Genomic DNA, 6,965 nt, shown 5'->3' with positions numbered 1-6,965 from the left:
TTGGCTGCATTGGGTCTTCATTGCTGTGTGCAGGCTTTCTCTAGTTGCAGAGAGTGGAGGCTACTCTTCGTTGTGGTACACAGGCTTCTCATTGCAGTGGCTTCTCTTGTTATGGAGCATGGGCTCTAGGCACATGGGCTTCAGTACATGGGCTCAGTAGTTGCGGCACATGGGCTCAGTAGTTGTGGCTCGCGGGCTCTAGAGTGCAGGCTCAGTAGTTGTGGTGCATGGGCTCTAAGAGCGCAGGCTCAGTAGTTGTGGCGCACGGGCTTAGTTGCTCCGCGGCATGTGGGATCTTCCCAGACCAGGCATTGAACCTGTGTCCCCTGCATTGGCAGGCAAATTCTTGACCACTGCAGCACCAGGGAAGCCCTGCAGACGTATTTTAAAACCACCATAGTAGACATGTTCACTCCCGTCCCAGGTTGGGAATCTTTTTTTTCTCTTTTAATTTTTAAAAATTGAAGTATAGTTGATTTACAGTGTTGTGCCAATCTCTGCTGTACAGCAAAGTGAATCAGTTATATACATAGAGACATTCTTTTTTTAAAAATATTCTTTTCCATTATGGTTTAATCACAGGATTTTGAATATAGTTCCCTATGCTATATAGTAGAACCTTGTTGTTTATCCATCCTATATATAATAGTTTACATCTGCTAATCCCAAACTCCCAATCCTTCCCTCTCCCCAACCCCCTCCTCCTTGGCAACCACAAGTCTGTTCTCTGTGTCTGTGAGTCTGTTTCTGTTTTGTAGATAGGTTCATTTGTGCCATATTTTAGATTCCACATATAAGTGATATCATATGGTATTTGTCTTTCTCTTCTGACTTAACTTCATTTAGTATGATAATCTCTAGTTGTATCCATGTTGCTGCAATTGGCATTATTTTGTTCTGTTTTATGGCTGAGTAATATTCCATTGTATATAGGTACGACATCTTCTTTATCCATTTATCTGTCAATGGACATTAAGGTTGTTTCCATGTCTTGGCTATTGTGAATAGAGCTGCTCCGAATATAGGGGTGCATGTATCTTTTTGAATTATTGTTTTGTCCGGTATATGCTCAGGAAGGGATTGCTGGATCATATGGTAATTCTATTTTTAGTTTTCTGAGGAACCTCCATACTGTTTTCTATAGTGGCTGTACCAACTTACATTCCCAGATTGGGAATCTTTAATGAACTTTCCCTGTGTCACACTACAGGAAGTGGCAGGCGTGGGATTAGAACCTAGTTTTCCAGAGCCTGAGCTCTTCCTCTGGTGCCATGCTGCCGAGGGGGACTTTTCCAGAAGTTTCTTGGACTCTGCAACTAGCTTCTGGTGGGGCCAGACCCATTAGCTCGAACTTATGTTTCCAAAAATGTCTCAGTCCAGCCATGGGCCCAGCCTAGGCCCCAAGCTAAGATTTCCCTACTGGGGCAGGGAAACACCCAGCTTCAAACACAAGCACGAGTCCAGATGCTGCCCAGCAGCGTGGTCTGGATCAGGACTGGCTCAAGGCCGGAGAGGCCAACCCACCCAGTGGACCTCAGGTGCTCAGCAGAGTGGGGCTGGGCTCTTCCTCTTCCTTCCCTCCGTCCAGCAGTAGGAGGTGCTTGTGGAGTCTTACAAGAGCCAGAGGGCATTGCGGGGTGGGGGGGTGGGGGATGGTATGTGATAGAACTTGTTTGGTCACTCCCAGCTCTGCAATTAAGATCAGATTCACACCCCTGAGGAGCTGCCTCTCTGCAGTAATGGGACCAGATGCTCTGACTTCGGGTCAGCTGGGTCTGCCCTTGAATAAGTTTCCAAGCTTTGGGTGCTCTGTTTGTAAAATGGGAACAATGGGAATAGCATCTACTTCTCAGGGCTGTTGAGAGGATTAAACCAGATAAGGTGTGGAAAGCACTAGGCTCTGTCTTGGCACGTAGTAAGCGCTCAGTGGGCATCAGCTGTCTGAATTCATCGTCACCATTCAGAGCGGTGGCGCCACTTTGTACATGGGCAACACGGTGCTGGTCATGGGAATGTCTTTATGGGGCTGGCCTGCTCTCCATCAAGGGATGCTGTGATCCCATCAGTATCCACTCTTACTCTGATTGGCTTTCACCTTGCACTCTGAAGTCACACTGGGCAACTCAGAGCCCATGCCCTGATAGTAACCTAGGTACATACCTGTAAACCTGGAATTCCTTGCCCAAATAGCTCAAAGTCCATTTCCAGGACCCATGCAGGCATCTTCTCTAGATCTGTCCTGAGGACAGAGCACACTACAAATTGTTCACAACTTTATGCCTATGGAGTAGCCCAGAAAAACACCCTTTTGTGGGAGACAGGGTTGGAGCTTGGAGTGCCCACGTGCATGCACATGAGGCCCCTCGTGGTGTGGGATGAATCAGGAGCTGGAAGAAAAAAGAGAGTGGGTGAGGGGATGTCAGCAGGGGCCAGAAATCCCCACACCTCCACGTTCTGGAGCAGAACTCCAGAGAGCCTGAGTATTTTATATCAGAACCTGGCCTTCCAGGTAGTTCTGAAGGTATGCTTGTTAAGGTAGGAGGATAGAACATATTTTACTTTTTAGTTTATTTGACTGTGTATATACACTGTTGTGTGAAATATATATATATTTCATCGTAAGGGTTGTGACGTGGTATCTTATTGTGGTTTTGATTTGCATTTCCCTAATTTCTAATGCTAGTGAGCATCTTTTCATGTGTTTATTGGCTATTTGTATATTTTCTTTGGAGAAACGTCTTTTCCAATCCTTTGCCTATTTCTTAATTGGGTTGTCTGTTTTGTTGCTGTTGAGTTTCAGGATTTCTTTATATATTCTGGATATTAATCACTTATCAGATAAATGATTTGCACGTATTTTCTCCTAATCTGCGGGTTGCCTTTCCTCTGTTGATAGTGTTATTTATACATAAAAGTTTTGCATTTTGATGAAGTCCAATTTACCTGTTTTTTTTTTTTCTTTTGTTGCTTGTGCTTCTGGTGTCACATCTAAGAATATGTTTAATTCTATATGAAATTGCCAAACTGTTTTTCCAAGGTGGCTGCACCACTTTATATTCACACTAGCAATGCATGAGTCTTATTTCTCTACATCCTTGCCAACATTTGTTATTGTTTGGGTTTTTTGTTTGTTTTCTACTATAGACATCAGTAGTGGGTATGAAGTTTTATCTCATTGTGGCTTTAATTTGCATTTCCCTAATGATTAATGGTTTTGAGCATTTTTTCATATACTCACTTGTTATTTGTATATTTTCTTTGGTAAAATATTTAATTAAATCTTTTTCCCAGTTTTAATTGTACTGTTTGTCTTCTTATTTAGTTGTGAGAATTCTTTGTATATTCTGGATACAAGTTCTTTTTTATTTTCCTTTTTTCTTTTGTTTTTATCTTATTTTATTTTTAATTTTTTTAAATTTGAATATAAGTTCTTTAACATAAATGTATTTTGGATATATTTTCTCCCAGTGTATTATCTGCCTGTCTGTCTTCTTTATGGTGTCTTTTGAAGAACAAAAGATTTGCATTTTAATGAGGTCCAATTGATCATTTTTTTCTTTTATGTATTGTGCTTTTGTTGTCATATATAAGAACTCTTTGACTAACCCAAGATCACAAACATTTTCTCCTATTTTTCTTCTAAAAATTTTATTGACTTTATACATTTTTAATTTTTTACAAATTCCTTTACTGGGTAAAATGCAACCACTTAAAATTTTAAAAAACTAAATTTATTTTAAGATACTTTGTGGTGGGGGGAGAAACGAATATAGAATGACGTGAATAAATGTTAAATCTAGGTAATGGGTGAGTAGGAAATCATTATACCTTTTGTAGGTATGGGGTTTTCTTTTTTATTATTATTTTTATTTATTTATTTATTTTTGGCTGCACCCTGTCTTAGTTGCGGCATGCAGGATCTTTTTCTGTTGTGGCGCACGGGCATCTCTCTACTTGTGGTGTGCAGGTTTTCTCTCTCTAGTTGTGGTGAGAGCAGGCTTCAGGGCGTGTGGTCTCTGTAGTTGTGGCGTGCGGGCTCAGCTGCCCCGCGGCACGTGGGAATCTTAGTTCCCTGACCAGGGATCGAACCCCCATCCCCCGCAGTATAAGGCGAACTCTTCACCACTGGACCACCAGGGAAGTCCCTGGGGCTTTCTTTAATAATGCAATATATATTTTAGTATTTTAGTAGGGTGTTTGAGGGAGTGGAGCTAAACGCATATGTTTGGTTTTCCATCTTCAAATGGAAGTCTTAAGTGGATGTTCACGTATTTATGATTTTTATGCCTTCCCAATGAGTTGACCCTTTAATCATTATGAAGTGTCCTCTTTTTTTCTGGTAATATTTGTATCTTGAAGTCAGTTTTATCTGATATTAATGTAACTGCTGCAGCCTATGTCCCTTTGCTTGTACGATATATCTTTTTCCATCCACTTAATTTCAACCTGTGTCTTTTTATTTAAAGTCAAGCTTTTGCAGACAGCATATAATTGGGTTTTGCTTTTTTAAAAAACCCATTCTGATCACTTTTGCCTCTTTTTAAAATTTATAAGCTGTAGAATTTTTTTTCATTTTTATTTTATATTGGAGTAGACTTGATTTACAATGTTGTGTTAGTTTCAGATGTGCAGCAAAGTGATTTAGTTATACATATACATATATCTATTCTTTTTCAGATTCTTGTCTCATATAGGTTATTACAGAATACTGAGTAGAGTTCCCTGTGCTATACAGTAGGTCCTTGTTGATTATCTATTTTGTATATAGTAGTGTGTATATGTTAATCCCAACCTCCTAATTTATCCCACCCCCCTTTCCCATTTGATAACCATAAGTTTGTTTTCTACGTCTGTATGTTTCTGTTTTGTAAATAAGTTCATTTGTATCATTTTTTAGATTCTACATATGAGTGAGATCATATGATATTTGTCTTTCTCTGTCTGACTTACTTCACTTAGTATGATAATCTCTGACCACTTTTGCCTTTTAATTGGAGTGTTCAGTTCATTGACATATAATGTACTTATTTCTATGGTTGGATTTAGGTTTATCATTTTACCATTTGATTTATGTTTGCCCTTTCTATTTTTGTTCTAGTGTTTCTCCTTTCCTGCCTTTTTGGTATTAATTGAATATTTTTAGCAATATCTGTGTGCCATATTACTTTAGTAATTGCTCTAGGGATTGCAATGTGCATCCTTAATTTTTCCCAATCTATTTAAAGCTAGTCTTATGCTACTGCTCCCAAAATGTAGAAACAGGTCCATTTACTCCCTTCCCCCATCCTTTATGCTATAGTTTTTGTATATGCTATATCTTCACCCATTGTAAACTTTACAATCAAGCCAACCCTATAAATTTTGCTTCAAACATTTATATGTATTCTAATGGAATTAAGAGGAAAAATATTCTTTTATATTTGCCCATATATACCATTTTCAATGTCATTCATTTCTTCCTGAAAATTCAATTTTCCAGGAGATACAGTTTCTCTTTAGTCTGAAGATAGTCCTTTAGCATTTCTATAGAAAAGTTTTCCTGGCAATAGATTCTCTTAGTTTTATCTGAAAGTGTCTTTATTTCACCTTAAATGTCGAAGGAGATTTTCACTGGGTACAGAATTGGAGTTGATTGATATTTTTTTTCCTCTTAAAAATTTAAAGGTGTTGTTCCATTGCACTCTGGCCTCCATTGTTTCTGATGAGAAGTCAGTATCATCCAGATTCTTGTTGCCCTGTATCTATTGTGTCACTTTTCTTTGTCTACTTTCAAGACTGTCTCTTTATCTTTGGTTTTCAGCAGTTTGAAATGCCTGGATGTAGTTTTCTTTGTGTTTATACAGCTTGGGTTTTTCCGAGTTTCTTGAATCGATGAGTATGTCACCAAATATGGGAAAGTTCCATTCATCATTTCTTCAAAAATGTTTATCTGTCCATTCTCTCTTTCCTTTCCTTCTAGGACTCCAATTGCTCATGTTAGACCATTTGATCTTGTCCCACAAGTCATTGAGGCTATTTTTCATGCTTTTTTTTTTCTCTCTCTCTAAGCTTCAGTTTGGGTAGTTTTATTGTCTCATCTTCTAGTTTACTGATCTTTTCTTCTACAGTGTTTGATCTGTTCTCAAGCCTATCCAATGAATTTTTAATTAAATTATATTTAGAATTTCCATTTGGTTCTTTTTATTCGTTTCTGTACCTGTCATCTGTCCTGAGATACCCTATATCCTAAATGTCTGTGTTTATATATCTATATATACTATAAGTATCTATCTATATCTATATCTATATATCTTTATATACATATTGTCCTTGAGAACAATTATTTTATGGACTGAATTTTGCCCCCTAATTCATATGTTAAAGCCCTAACTCCCAACTCTGACTGTGTTTAGAGATAGGACCTTTAAAGAGGTAATTAAGGTTAAATGAGGCCCTAATCCCATAGGACTGGAGTCCTTACAAGAAAAGAAAGAGACATCAGGTATGTGCATGAACAGGGAAAAGGACTTGTGAGGACACAGCAAAGATAAAGTGGCTATCTGCAAGCCAAAGAGAGAGGCTTCATGAGAAACCAACACCACTGGCACCTTGATCTTGGACTTCCAGCCTCTGGAATTGTAAGAAAATAAATTTCAATAGTAAAACCATCCAGTCTGTGGTATGTTGTTGCAGCAGCCCTATATGGCCAATACAAGTTATAATAATTGCTATGGCATCCTTGTCTTCTAGTTCTAATGTCTTGTTTATTTGGGGGTCAGCCTCCATTGATTGTCTTTTCTTTTGAGAGTGGGCCACATTTTCCTATGTCTTTGTATGTCTAGTAAGATTGGTTTGTGAATGATATATTACAGAGACTCTGAATCCTGTTATCTTCCTCTGAACAGTGTTGATTTTTTTTAAGCCAGCATTTAACTTGGCTGGATCCTGTTTGCAAACTCTGTCTTCCCCATAGTGGGAAGCAGCTG

The sequence above is a fragment of the Stenella coeruleoalba genome (genome assembly GCF_951394435.1).
Source record: "Stenella coeruleoalba genome assembly, chromosome: 15".
NCBI classification, from domain to species: domain Eukaryota; kingdom Metazoa; phylum Chordata; class Mammalia; order Artiodactyla; family Delphinidae; genus Stenella; species Stenella coeruleoalba.
The sequence above is the reverse complement of the archived record's forward strand: the minus strand, read 5'-3'. Positions refer to the sequence as shown.